Source organism: Corvus moneduloides, chromosome W (assembly GCF_009650955.1).
Source record: "Corvus moneduloides isolate bCorMon1 chromosome W, bCorMon1.pri, whole genome shotgun sequence".
Taxonomy (NCBI): Eukaryota; Metazoa; Chordata; class Aves; order Passeriformes; family Corvidae; genus Corvus; species Corvus moneduloides.
In genome coordinates, this window is record NC_045510.1 from 1,902,160 (window position 1) to 1,917,177 (window position 15,018).

Here is a 15,018-nt window from a genome sequence, read left to right on the forward strand (position 1 = left end):
TGTTACAGATTGTACAATATCAGTCATCCCTCTCCTTATCACTACTTTCCTCAAATGTTTTAAAAGATTTTCTGTTCCCCAGTGGGTGCTTTCATGCTCTTGTTGGGCTATTTCCCAAAGGATCAGGGGTGGAACTACGACTTGTTCTACTGGGGTAACAGCCCACCCACCTTCTTTGATTTCAGCCTTAAGGAACTTAATTAATTTGTGATCCCTCTGATCATATTTTGGGGTAAATGATGACAAATCTATCTCTTTCTGTGGTACCACTGCAAAAATGCCTTTTTCTGCAATCCCCCTGGCTGTTTCGTCAGCAAAACAATTTCCCAGTTCGGGGGCTGTTTTCCCTTTTTGATGACCCTTGCAATGCATGATAGCCACTTCCGTAGGCTTCCAAATGCTCTGTAAAAGTGCAAGAATTTGTTTAGCATGCTTAACCTCATTACCTTGAGAAGTCAACAGGCCACGTTCCTTCCAAATAGCTCCATGGGCATGCACAACACTGAAGGCATATTTGGAATCAGTCCATGTGTTCACCTTCTTCTCCTCGCTCAGTTCCAGAGCTCTCGTTAGTGCAATGAGTTCAGCTTTCTGTGATGATACATCTGGAGGCAAGGCTTTTGCCTCAATGATTTTATCTGAGGTGGTTACGGCGTAACCAGTCATCCTCCTACCGTTTCTCATGAAGCTGCTCCCATCAGTGTACAGTTCCCAGTCTGGATCTTTAAAAGGAACATCTTTCAGGTCTGGTCTGCTGGAATAAGTTTCCTCTATTGTCTGCAAACAATCATGCTCAGGCACACTGTCAAGTAACATGGATGATAAAAACATCGCAGGGTTTACCACAGAAGTTGTCTTTAGAGTAACATCATCCTGTTCTAACAACACAGATTGGTATTTGAGCATTCTTCTAGGGGAGAGCCAGTGTCCCCCCTTTTGCTCCGGCACATTTATCACTGCATGGGGTACATACACGACAATGTGCTGCCCAAGGGTGAATTTACGGGCCTCCTGTATCAGAAGGACTGTTGCTGCCACAGCTTTCAAGCATCCTGGCCACCCCTGGGCTACATTGTCTAGTTGTTTTGAGAAATAGGCCACAGCTCTTCGCTGGTCTCCAAGGTGCTGTGCCAGTACCCCCAGAGCAACATTCAGTCGCTCATGTGTAAAGAGTTCAAAAGGTTTAGTCAAGTCTGGCAGCCCCAGAGCTGGGGCTGACATCAAGGAATGTTTCAGCTGTTTAAATGCAGCCCTGGCATTCTCTGTCCACATGATTGTCCCCTTTTCAGCTGCTCTGAGGACCTCATATAAAGGTCTCACCAGTATACCATAGTTTGATATCCACAGGTGACACCAACCTACCATTCCCAGGTAGGCCTGCATTTCCCTTACGGTATGGGGCTCTGGAAGTTGACAGATGGCTTCCTTCTGTTCTCTGCTGAGTTGTCGATGTCCACGGGAAATTTCCAGGCCCAGGTATACTACTGTTTCCCTGGCAACCTGTGCCTTCTCTTTCAAGACCCGATACCCACTTTGGCTCAAAAAGTTCAACAGACTTACAGTGAGCTTTATGCAGTCATCTTGTGTCTTGACCACTATCAAGATGTCATCAACATATTGGAGAACCGCTCCTCCTGGTTCTTGTTTCCTCCAGTCCTCAAGCTCCTTTGCCAGCTGGTTTCCAAATATGGTCGAGCTGTTTTTGAATCCTTGTGGTAAAACTGTCCAGGTGAGCTGAGTCTTCCTCCCTGTTTCTGGATTCTCCCACTCAAAAGCAAAGAGTTCTTGGCTATTCTTATGCACAGGAATGCAGAAAAAGGCATCCTTGAGATCTAAAACAGTGAACCACTCTAATTCATTTGTTAGTGTTGTCAAAAGTGTGTAAGGATTCGCTACCACTGGGTGTATGTCCTCTGTTATCTTGTTGATTTCCCTCAAATCCTGTACCAACCTGTAGCTTTTACCATCAGCTTTCTTTACTGGCAAGATTGGTGTGTTGTACCTGGATTCACATTCTACTAACAACCCAAATTTGAGAAAATTTTCAATCACAGGTACTAATCCCTTACGAGCTTCTAATTTCAGAGGATATTGTCTTTGTCTTACTGGTGTAGCCCCTGCTTTGAGTGTGATACTCACAGGTTCAGCTTTTTTGGATCTCCCAGGAGAATCATTGGCCCACACTATTTGAATGACAGCCTCTTCAACTTCTTTGGGAATTTTTCCATGGCATTCCTGTACAAGTATAGCAGCTGCTTTGATAATTTTAGATTCTGGGATTATAACTTTCACTCCCCCTTCCTTTGAAAACTTAATTTCTGCTTCCAATTTTTCCAATAAATCTCTGCCTAACAATGGCATTGGGGAATTTGGCATATACAGGAACTGGTGAGTGACCCAGTGTTTTCTCAATTTAAATTTTAAAGGTTGGAAAAAAGGCCTTGTTTCACTTACCCCTGTAGCTCCAATCACATCCACAGTGTCTTGACTCAGTTTACCTTTTAAAGTATTTAACACAGAATATATTGCCCTTGTATCAACCAGAAATTCAACATCATCATTCCCCAGCTTAGCTACAACCGAAGGCTCTGCTGGGGTAGTTACCTTCGGTCTCCATCAGTCCATATTTACAGTTAGTTCCAGAACTGGGGGCTTCTTTTCTGCTTGTGATGGACACTCATTTTTCCAGTGTCCCCGTTTTTTGCAAATTGCGCATTGGTCCTCAGATAGGGGAAAAGGAGGACCCCTTTTTGATGTCTCAGATGACTTTTCCTTATCATACCTCTTCTTGTAGTGGGGTTTATGATGTTTATCTTTGTCTGCTAAGTCTCTGTTCTGGTATACCTTCCAGCCTACATTCAACAATTTACTTATGTCCGGTGGCCCATCTATCTTTTGCAGCTTTTTCTTTATGTCATTAGCAGATTGACCTATAAACAGGTAAGCCAGGTGGATCTGCTGCTCAGGTGAGTCAGGGTCTAAGGTAGTGTATTTTTGTGCAGCCTTTTTAAGCCTATTTAGAAACTCTGTGGGGGTCTCATTTGGATTTTGTTTGATCTCATATAACCTAGCCCAATTCACTGCTTTAGGAACGGTACATTTTAACCCAACAACCACCCATTTTTGGTATTGCTTCAGCTTTTCCATCTGTTCTGGGACATTAGGATCCCAGTTAGGGTTCGCTAGGGGATAGATATCATTAACTGACCCTTGAAGACTCCCAGTTGCAATTTGAGTTTCTATAGCAGATATAGCAGCTTTGTTTTATTCAATAATTCATCTAGCATAACATTTAGATCACCCCAATCTGGGTTTTGGGATTTTTATGGCCATTTCTATACACATAGCTACTCTCTCTGGGTTGTCCCTGTACTTCCCAATTGAGTTTTTCCACTGCTGTAATTCTCCGAGGGAAAATGGTGCCTTTATATATATGATTCCTTGATTTCCCACAGCCTGTCTCAGAGGTGTTTCTAATGCAAGTTCTTCCTCCCCCCCTTTATCTGTTTTGGACCTTGTGTGTTTAGCGATGGGACTGACTGCTCTCATAGCTTTTCGGGCTATCCTGCCCCTCCTTCTACCTCCCTCCCCGTGAGAACCATCTGTATCAAAATCATCCCATTCGCTTTTAATTGAAATTGGTTTTAAAACTTGTTCCAGGTGAATGTTGATCAGGAGCTGCCTCGCTCCTTGCGGCAGTGGAAGGGTAGGGAGGCAGGGGCTGCAAGCAGGTTCTCCCATCCCTAGCTCTGCAAGAGCCGCCTGGGTCAGGGCCATCCCATCTGCCCTCAGCTTTAACATTGGCCGAGCCGCAGGGTGGGGAAAGCGAGCGGCTCCTCCTGTCTCTGGCTCGGAAACTTGCGGTTCTCTGTATTGGGGAATGCCGCCGCAATTGCCCATGTCCATTTCTGCTTTTACTTCCGTGTTCAGAGTATTCGGGGAAAGGTGGCCAGCCTGCCCCTTCCCCTCCCCCTTCCTCGTCTCTGCCTCTGGAAAGGTCAGGGGGTGGCGGCCATTCTGCACCTTCTCTGCCTCTGGGGCGGTCAGGGGGCGGTGGCATACCTGCCTCTTCTCTGCCTCTGGGGTGGTCAGGGGGTGGTGGCCAATCCGCCCCTTCTCTGCCTCTGGAAAAGTCAGGTGGCGGTGGCATACCTGCCTCTTCTCTGCCTCTGGGGAGATCAGGGGGCGGTGGCCAATCCGCATCTCTCCTACCTCCGCGCCCGCCCTCCGCCCCTGACGAGGCTGGGGGCAGGGGGACCCCGTGCTGCTCCGCTGGCTTGGAGCCGGCCGCTCGCCCCCTCTCCTGCCCCCCTCGGACAGCGGCGGGGACAGCGGAGGCGGCGGCGGCGGTGGCGGCGGCGGCGGAGCCACCCCCACCCCTACTTGTGCGGGCTGTCTCGGCGGCGGAGTCGGCGGCGGCGGCGGCGTGGGAGCCACTGCTCCCCCATCCCCCGCTCCCACCTGTGCGGGCTGCCCCACCGGCGGACGCGACGGTGGCAGTGGCGGCGGCGGAGCCACCGCTCCCCCAACCCCACCTGTGCGGGCCGCCCCGGCGGTTGAACGGGGGCGAGACACCCCCCCCCCCCCATTGCGCAAAGCTGTTGCTACCATATCTGTATCTGTCATATCGATTTCTCTGTCCGTATTAGTATACGGGTCAGCTTGCTGGGGCTTTTTCTTTCCCTTTCTCCTCCTCAAAGTCATTTCCATATTACTTTTGTCTACTACATATGCTTCTTCCCTGTTCAGATACATAGTAAAAAGTTCTGCATATTTTACTTCATCAAACCTACGTAATGATCTCAATTCTACCATTGGGTCAGTAATGATGTTACTTTCTAAACTCCCATAGTGAGGCCAATTTCCTTGACTTAATTTTAAAGTCGGCCAAACCCGTGTGGACAGTCTGATCAATTCTTGGGTGTCCAAAGTAGTTTTTCGCCCTGTCAGCCATCTCCAGTGTTTTATTATCAGCTCTAATGGGCTGTTAGGAGGGATTTTTTCATTCACACCGCCCATGTTTGCTCACAGACAGGAAAACTCTGCCAGAGGGAAGCTCTTAACTCTGGAATTCAGCCTGCAATCTTGCCTCGGAATTCCGATTTCCCAGGCAGTTTATCTAGCTTACTACACAAACACTTCAAAACAGCACTTTAAAATACTGAAGAGCAACTAGTTTTAGCAAGCAGTAAATGCGCACGCGCGAAAATCTGGTCTCAAAAGGATTCGAACCCACAACTTCCCGACGTCCAAACCAACCAACCAACCAACCAACCAACTAACCAACCTCTGAGCCACTCCTGCGTCTGCGTAGGGTGCAGCCTCTGGGCTCCTGTGGGCTCCACGGAGGGCATCCCCTCCTTTCCACAGTTTGCAGGGGAAAAGTTTAAGCTCTCCCCTTTTGTGGGCTTCTCTGCCCCCAACCTTTCCAACCCCCTTGGAGATCTCCTTCCCTAGTGCTAGCACAGTTTCGGTAATATCGATCCCCTTTTCACTCACCTCTTTCCGTGCTTCTGCCTTTCCATGCTGGGGCCTAAAGTCCTGGTCACAGTCTTAGATTGTTGCTCCGGCCCCTCTGTAATTTGCCGGCAAAGAGAGGGGCAAAGCAAGATGTGTTCCAACCCAAGACTGCGAGTTTCAAGGTCTTTAGGGTCCCTTCGTGGTCGCCAGCAACTGATGCCTTTTCCTGGTGTTAAAATCAGGAGTCATACTCGGTTAGAAGGGGAAAAGGGATTTTACCTTGGTATTTATTTTAAGGATCCTTAGGTACACACGTCCACGTCATATGCATCGAGATGCACTCCGCCGAGTCTATCTCCCCAACATTGGGTATAACATTATAGGTTTTACTAATTAGCATATCTATCAAAGATTCCCCAATGAGAGGCTCAAGTGAGCCCCCCTCCCCAAGGAACCTTCCCCTGGATGGTTCTATCTTGGTTTACAGAATGTGTTCTGGAGAGGACCTTGGGGTCTGAGGCACACTGATCCCTAGCTACGAAGCTTCTAAAATGTTTAGTCTCTTAGCTTGACAAACAAGTCCAAGAATGTAGGCAAAAAGCACTAGGAATACAGAAGTTGTAAAAAGGTATAACAGGGGTATAAAAGAAAAGGCAAAAATCTTCATGGCATCACCTCGAGCGAAAGTCTGGGTACGGGACCTCCTCACTAAAAAGTGGGAAGGCCCTCATGAGCTCATTGCTTGGGGTCGTAGGTATGCTTGTGTTTCCACAGATACTGGGGTACGATGGCTACCTGCAAGATGCGTTCGCCCTGACCTGTGGCACCAGAACAGGCAACCTCCAAGGCAACCTCCAGATGATGACCAGAATGCAGATCATTCATCGAATGATCCCTCTGATGATGACCAAGATGTCAACCATCAGCCTGGTCCTTCTACAAGTAGAGACTGAATTTCAGAGACTGAATTTCAAGTTTATGTTATGGAGTCAGAATGTTATGCAGAATGTTAGAGCCCTTAAGGCTATCCAGAATAATTAACTAATGTAAGCCCTTGAGGCTATGTAGAATTAAGCTGATGTAGAACTGTAATAGTTGATATGAAGTTGAGTTCGCTTGATGCATTTCCCTTGGCACCGCTGGAGGTTCTCTCTGCCTGCTTTAAATTGGTATCTGATTTAGATTCCGTTTGGTAACTGGCCACTACCAAATGAACCCCTTATGCTGTGTTTGTTCTCCTTGCTGCAAGGAGCTTTTGTTTCTTTAGCTTTCTTTTTAACCGATCTTGGATCAGCTAGTTCCTTATAAAGGTGCACTTCTTTAAGTCCCCGCTTTTCTAAAAAGCATAAACCAAGGGCCACCTCAGTTTCCGTAACTGCGTCCTTCTGCAAACACACTGCGTCTCTCCGCAAACTGCGTCTACCTGCAAAACCCCGTCTTACCGCGCTGTCCCTGCTGTCAGGGTCGTGCAGCCTTCAGGTTTAGCCCTTGTCAGCCAAGCGGCGGATCCCTGATGTCAGGTCAGTCTAGGCTGGGATCAGGCGCCGGCCCGCAGCAGCTGATCCTACGCCCCCGGTCGCTGCTACCGTGCCGCAGTTGGCTCCTGCCGGGTCGAGAGGAACGAAGTGCCAGTCCGAGTTCGAGTTCCGAGCTCCGAGTTCGGGCGCCAGATGTTGGAATTGTAAAAAGAGGAAAGGCCCGGGGACTCTGGCGGGGGAGAAAATTGCAGTCCAAAACCAATATGGTTGATAAGAGCAAAACTCCATTTATTAGCAATCCAGAGGCACTTATATAGTGTACCAGCTTGTTAACTCTTAAGTGGCTTAAAACTTATCAAAGCAAGTTTCTGCTTCTACATAATTGGACTTACATTGGCAAGCTTCTACAGTTATGTTATGATTAAAAGAATTCAGAGTTCACCTCCCTTCTCTCCCGGTCTTATCTGAACAGCTGCAAATCTTCAAACTCCCTCTTTGTTCCCAGCCCTGGTTTTTTTTTTCACACAAGAATTTTCTCATGGAGAGTTTTTCTCACACACAGGCCTTTTGCTTACAGGCCTGTTGCTACAGTTCTTTTATTGATCCCATAATTCTATCAATGATCCATGCCCCTGATCCTTTAATAATTGCAACAGTGGGAGACAAAGATATAACAACACTCAGTCATTCCAATCTCCTCAGTATATCATTTTAGTCAGGGTCCTGCATCCGGACGAAATACTTTTTCAACTTTACCAAACCCTTCAGTGGTTCTCCAACCCAAAATCTTTCTTACCATTATTACACGTGCTTTCCTTGGTAATTTTACACTCTGCTCTGAGGAGATAGGAAGAGGTACACAAATTAGTTTCCATAATCATTTGAAATCCTATGTGTGAGTTCCCAAAACTAAATTGAGGGAGGAATCTTTTCCACCCACTGTGGCAAACAGAGAGAAAATATGAACATCTTGAAATATTGCAGGCAACAAATTTATATAAACATATATGAACATAAACATAATAATAACAGTCAAAAATGCAACAATCACTAATGAAACTTGTTATCTACTACCCTAACAATGCTGTTGAGTATTCTCAGCACCATGTAGGCAAAGAAGTTAGAGTAGCCAGCCACCTTTTGAGACCTTTTCACTTTTAATTTGTCAAATAACCAAGTATCAATGTAGTATTTGTTCTACGTGTGTGATGGTAGAGTGGTCCTTAGTGAAAAGGATACCACTCCATTCTTGCTCACTTACCCCTCTGGCATTTGCTATTACAATCGTTACAAGACCCTGCTAGGATGGTTGACTAATCCAGGAAGAAACAACAGTGCTGGCATACTGGGAACACTGTTCTGGAAATACAAAAACATAAACCACTTAATGTATTTCATTTTAGAGTTTTGCATTTTGTTCCAGCTTTATCTGTAGCAGATTTCCAATATGGTTCCTCTGTGTTCTTCTTTTTCTGCAGCTGACTTTATTCTCATCTAGATGTGCACCCAGTCTTTTGGCTGGAGAGGATATACTAAAACAACAAACTTGCACAGTGATAAAAGTATTTTTCCTGAAAAGGGGACAGATTCTGCAGCAGAAGCAGTTCCACCCCGGCCTCTGGTGGCAGGCAAGGCTCAATACCCACTGCCACCAGAAGGAGGCAGAGCAGGAGCATTTTGCAAAGCTTCATTGCAAATACAGGGAGACTGAATTTCCATGCTTCTCCTGTGAACTTTCGAGGATGTTTGAGTTTGCCACCCTTTCACAGCTCACTTTTTGGAGGTGGTGCCGAGAGTTTGTTTTCTCGGTCTCGATCCTTAAATTTTGGAATAAATAACAATAACCTGGGAGAAGGCTAACGGGGTACCACCTGTTTCTCAGGCATTGGTTGGAAGCCTGCTGCCTCCCACATTCTCCCAGTAATTTTACCACATGTTGGAGTGGGGAGAGGGATGAGTTCTCCCCCTCCAACAAGTTTAAACTTTTCACACAACAGTTTGCTTCTTGGTCAAAAGACCAGAGCTCTTTGCCATGTGCTTCCTCTTCGGAAAGCTTTATTTCCTTGCATTAGTAAAATTTTCAAAAGAGTCTCAGTTTCATTTTCTTTGGGACGATTGCTAATATTACCTTGCAACTTAACCAATTCTGTTGCAGGGTGTGATATCACCATCGGCTCTGTCTCTTGATATGCAAATTCCGTCTTAACAAGAGAGCAGGGCTTCTGGTGAGGGGAAAAGGGCGTTTGCTCCACTGAGTCAGACCCCTCCTCCAAGGAGTGGAGGGACGTGACATCAGTGACATCATGCTCAGGGAGTCCCGTCTCCCTCTCCGCCTACTCATTTTTTACAGGAGGGTGGAGTTTAGGGTGTGGGGAGGTGTTCGGCTTTGGTGCATCAAACTCCTCCCTAAGGCTGAGGAGGGTGAGATCATGTTCGGGGAGGCCCAACTCCTCCCCCATGCTGACATTCACACTTCCCCCAGTGATGTTAATTTGCATCTCTACAGCCCTTTGGCTTTGCACAAACTTGTTTAACAGGTTTCTTAGGTTTTGGGCTGGGTGCTTTTGGGCCATTAGTTCTTGTTCTGCTCTGAGGCGAGCAATTGTTGGCAACTTAATAAGCTCTTTCTCTGGCTGTCCCAAACAATGTCTCTCTTTCTGAGCAGCCATTTCAGACTCCCATGTGATTCCCTTACCAAAGGGGTTTTTTTTCTTCTTTTGCCAAAGTTCCAATTTTCTCCGCTACCGTCGGTGCGCCAGATTTTCTCAAACCATATCTGGGTCTGATCAGGCTTTATAAACTTCCAAAAACTAGTGGAAAACACTCAGGTTAGGCTTCTATACCCGGGATTCCATAACCATTTTTGCCGGAGAATATCGGTTTTAACCAAAAACTCCTGAGAGGAAAGACGTGTCTTAACGTCTTTACAAATAATTTGATGGGTGAAGGTATGGGTGTTAGCGTCTTTGAAATGGGTCTTAATGTCTCTACTAACTTTGGGCAGCAGGTTGTTGCAGAGCCCAGACAGCTTGGCTCCTGAAATAGACAAGGGTCTGCACAAGCCTGAACTTCTGAACTTTGGGGTAAAACAGTAGGTTCAAGGAGGGAATATGTGGTAGGCGGTTGGGAAGGCTGTACCTTCCTAGTACCTCAGCCAATAGGGAAAGGAAGAGGGCAACATGCAGCCAGGAGTTAGGATAAAAGGAGGCTGCACTCTCCGAAACAGAGAGAGAGAGAGAAAGAGAGAGAAAGAGAACGAACCCACGGGCGTGTGCCCCAGTGGACTTTCTCCCTTTATTCGAATACAGTTGAAGGACTCCTCTGTCTCCTTTTTGGACATAAACTTCTGGTATTTGTGGATTTTCCTGACACTCCCTCTCCTTATTCTTGAAAAAATTGAATTCAAGTGCTAAATTTTTAGCAATATAATATCGAATATTTATTAGTAGAACAAAGGCATATCACAGCGCTGGGGCGCTTGGCAGTATTGCCAGAGGCGCGCTCCATTCATTTTACTGTGGACTTAAGTACTCTCTTAAACCGTTACATATTCATTAAGCCCAGAAAGTAAATTACACTTCACTCAACTTTCCCCCCTCTCCGGTTTCTGCCCCTTCTGCCAGCACAATGATGCTTCAGTCCTCTGGATAGCTTCAGAACTGAAGACAGGCACCCCCCCTCCGGTGCCTCCCCAGTCTCTAGCCTAATTTGTAGCTGACAGTTTCCTTGGGAGGTGTGAGTTTTGATGAGATAACAGACTTCCTGGGATGCACGCGATTTATCTTCTTTGTTTCTCTAAGATATCTTGGTTCCTGGCTCTGTAGTTTCTCAGCTCAAGACATTTATTACCATGTGTTTATTAATACATTTCTTAACATATTACAACTATTTCGAAGTTACAATTTACCTTAATCTTGTTTCTACTTAACTACATTTTACCTTAACACTATTTCTACATAATACATCATCACTTATAAATGTTAAAATCATATATGCGAAAGACAACATTTATCGTTCACTCATTTATCACAATCCCCCCTTTTCTTTTTGTCAGTTATGTTGGCTTGAGCTACAATCTTTAATTACGCTTCACTGTTACGTTCGAAAATTCTACAGATTAACCTGGCTTCTTCAAGGGGGTCTCCAGTGCTGGTTTGTTTCTTCAGTGTGAAAAACGAGGTTCACTCTCCTGTGAGAATTTAAAGGGTTTAATATAAAGACAATAAGAGACACATAAAATAAAGCAAAGGGATAACGGCCGGGTGCCTTGGCGCTTTGCCAAGAGCACACCTGATGCTCGAGGTGAGTCCTTTTTATACCATTTTTACTGTCTGTTCTCTATTCATATTCAAACTTTTCCAGGAGCTGTTCTGCATGGCCACTCCTTGGTTCCGCCTTTTTAGAGCATGTGTATTCTTCTGCCTTGCGGTTTTATTTCTTTTGATTCTTGGGGTTGGGCTGGCTAGGTAAAAATTGATGGTAGGGTGGATCTCTTAATTCTCCAGACAGTCAGGGCTGATTGCAGCTTTGAGCCTCTTTGTCTCTCCGGGCAGAGCGGTGATAACGGCTCTCAGACTCTCCTGGCCGCGAGTTCTCCGGGCGGAGTAGCCTTTGGGCCCTTTAGTTCCCTGGACAAAGTGTTAATTAGCAGCTTCTTGGGCCTCATCCTCTGTTCGCTTGGAGGTTATCTTACTTGCTCACACTTGCTAACATTCTTGCTAAAAAGAGAGAAAACTACATCTACACAGCAAAAAGCATTTCTAACATTATATAATATCTACCTTTATACTTGCGAGAAGCCAATATTATAGTATATGTTTATAACACTCAGTATCATTATCCTTTGTGTTGTTCCAGAAGTAGCTTGTCCTGAGTCCATAGGCATGGTGATTACCTGCATACCTTGGACGACACTTGTGATTGGCCGAATGTAGCAGGGAATTAAACAAGGAAGGAATATCAACCCAGCAGTCGCACACGAGGAAAAAAAATAGTTTTTTCCACCATGCGGTTCCTAAGAATTTATCCCACCAGCCAGCTTCTAGTATTGTTTCCCATTTTTGAACCGGTAGATGAGCAATCTTTCGCATGTCAGTAGCAATATCGAGTATAGCTTGACCGTTATCAGTTATTTGCAGGCAACAATCGGAGGAATTAAATTTCCCACATACTCCACCTTCCTCTGCTAGCAAATAGTCAAGGGCTAAACGGTTTTTATACGTCATTGCACTGGTTTGGGATAACTGTTCAGTAATTAATACTAAGGCTGAGGCTGTTTTGTTGCTAATGATTTCCACCACTGCTTGGAGTCTTATTATCCTATTTAGCATACAAATGGGGGTCCTATATCCCCATGATCTATCTTGAGCCCAGGTGGCTGGGCCATAATATTCTATTATTCTTTCAGGTGGCCACTCATTGTTTTTCCACCTTTGTAGTGCCTCCTATATTACCACTCCATTTTCGGATATTTTCTGCTGAGCTTTGCTTTTGTCTTTGTAAATCTTCATAAACTGGAATGCCTAAATTTTTCCCTAGTGCCTTTGGCAATAGAAAAAATCCTGGCTGAATGGTTTGGCTGAATGGTTCCAATTGTACAAACTCCTCTCCAATCTTTGGGAAGTTTAGTATAAGCTTTTCTCCCACAAATCCAAAAGAGCCCATCGGGGGCATCCCACGGTATATTAACACTGTTACTGCGGCTCCAGTAATTATGTAACTCTGCCATGCCTGCAAAAGGACTGATAAAGTCATCATTGCTACTGTTACACCAGAATAAGGTAATGTTTTTCCAGGTGCTACATTTTTCATCTGGTTGTTTATTCAGTTTCCAATAGCCATTGGGGGTTTTTGGTGACCACCAACGGTGGGTCACATTTGTGAATAGAGTTCTTTTACACAGGGTTATTCCTACCGAGGTTTTATACATTGATTTACCTTCCCTCCTGATGCATTCTTCACCCATTACTCCTGAATTTAGCATCCATCCTTCAGGACGGTGTTCTCTAGATATTTTGGTTTTATTCTAATAGGCTAATTCCCTTCCAGGGCCATAGCTCTGTTGTTAAAGCACCTGCGCATATCCAACAGTCGCTGACATTTAGCACTTGGGCTGTTCCATTCCATTAAATCTATAAACAGATTTTCGCCTACTAGCAGGAAAGCTATTGTTTCTTTTAGCTGTTCTTTAACTGTCTTGTAGAGGGAATGTGAAAGAGTTGGGAGTGACTGTTTCGAGGAGCTTTTGGGAGTCTGCACTCACTGCTTTCTTAGTTCTTTTTTAATTTTGTCTTGTGCACCCCCACCGTCTGAAATGCCCCACATTTCTGCATTGACAAAACAAGCATACTGTCCCTTCAGACACAGTGGTCCCGGCTGGTGTCCCCCTGAGGATTTTAACTTGGCTACCCATAGTGAGTGTTCCCCATAATTACAAGTCTCTAGGGATGCTTCGTAATAACATTCGTCATTTACCATCGTGTGCCAGGTTAGATAAGAAGCACGACTGCCCCATCGTAGAAGGGAGTTACACTTGGTGCAGGGATTTGCTGGATTTGCATTGCTTGGGGTTACCCATGCAAGGATGCATGCGATAATTATGATCGCCACGGTTGTAATCAGAGGTCCGATATGGTATACACCCCCTTGTCTCATGCCCTCCGAGGTTGCTGCTCGTGGCCGGACTATACCTAAGGCAAGTGCAGAGGCCAACCCGGTCTTGGCCTCTTTACGCCGCTTGTCCCACTTCCATGCAAACCGTACTGCACATAAGCATAATTCTTGTTCCCACTTTTCTTTGGGAATTTCCCAAATTTCAGATACAAGTAACTCCCACCCACACAAAATTTGTTCTACCACAGCATTTTCCTGACCCTTTTGTTCTTTATTATTTTGGCAGTTCAGACAGTGGGGATGCCTCTTTGTTGAGGAGCAATACCACTTATTTGGGCATTTAACACATTTGCACAATACCCATGCTTGATGATTTAAGTGGGGATGTTTTAAACGAAAGCTGCCTACTTTGGGTCTTTTGGTTGGTAATGATTTCTTTTGGTCCTTTGAGAGTTTGCATTATTCTTATGCTGTATAATTCGGATAATTCTAAGTGTCTTACTGACCGTCAGGCCAATGTTCTTTTACCTGGGCTTGTATAATTTCCCACTCCTTTTTACTTATTTCACACTCAGCAGAGAGTGCTAGTTTCCACCCACAAATTAGGGTTACAACCTGTGCTAGGCGTTGAAGGTCATGGAGTGCAGTCAGGTGGTTATATCTACGGCACTGCAGACATCAAGGTTGCCGCTTATAGGAAATACAATACCGATTTTGCTTACAGCGTTCACACTTACATTCGACCCAGCCACAGTACATACTATTAGGATGAATTAAACAAGGTATTTGGAATGGCACTGGTGGTGATGAGCGGAAAAGACTCCACTACCAGAATAAGTAGTAAAGTAGGTATGTTTATTCCAGCGCTGGGACGCATGGGGGATAGCTCCTCCAAAGTCATGCGTGCCGACAGCTGCATTCAGCTTGGTATTTATTGGGTTACAAGTTCCATATCCATTAAGTTTCCCAATATGCCTATACATATTCATCACCTAGCCCCGCCCAGCCTCGCTTCGTATTATAATGAACCCAAAAGTCATTTACATCCGCGTTGTGCGTGTGCAGTGTTGTCTGTTGGCTTTGGTAGGGGTCTCCGAAGGTCTTCTTCTGATGAAGCCAGGAGTCTTCCTCATCCTGAACTTTTCACCTTTACTCCCTGTGCATGCTCTTTATACCCCTGGCCCGAGTTTAAACTTCGAGACTGGTTTGAGCTAGTTTTGGGTTGAGCACAGGATGTCTGTCCGAGACTCCCCCTGCCCTTATCAGTGGTCTCTTATCTTTTCTTCCTGCTCTGGTATGTTGACCAAGCTAGATGCATTGTTCTTAACAAACTAATTCTTCTGCTTCCCATCCCCCTGATTCAGTCCCCCCTTTTCTAAAGAGTTAGTAAATTCCTTTACTAATACATAAATTCTTTGCCTAATGAATTTTTTGGTAACCATCCCTTAATGTTTTCCCATGTGCATTT

At 45.3% G+C, this 15,018-nt stretch overlaps 2 long non-coding RNA genes across 2 annotated transcripts; one reads left to right on the forward strand and one right to left on the reverse strand.

Moving 5' to 3' along the window:
- Positions 1-258: 258 nt before the first annotated feature.
- LOC116437387 lies at positions 259-6,408 on the reverse strand. Its single transcript, XR_004237273.1, has 3 exons — positions 6,288-6,408; positions 6,000-6,003; positions 259-269 (listed from the first exon to the last, which is right to left on the reverse strand). It is a non-coding gene; the product is annotated as an uncharacterized LOC116437387 (long non-coding RNA).
- Positions 3,655-6,838, forward strand: LOC116437389. Its single transcript, XR_004237275.1, has 3 exons — positions 3,655-3,666; positions 6,567-6,570; positions 6,710-6,838. It is a non-coding gene; the product is annotated as an uncharacterized LOC116437389 (long non-coding RNA).
- Positions 6,839-15,018: the final 8,180 nt, after the last annotated feature.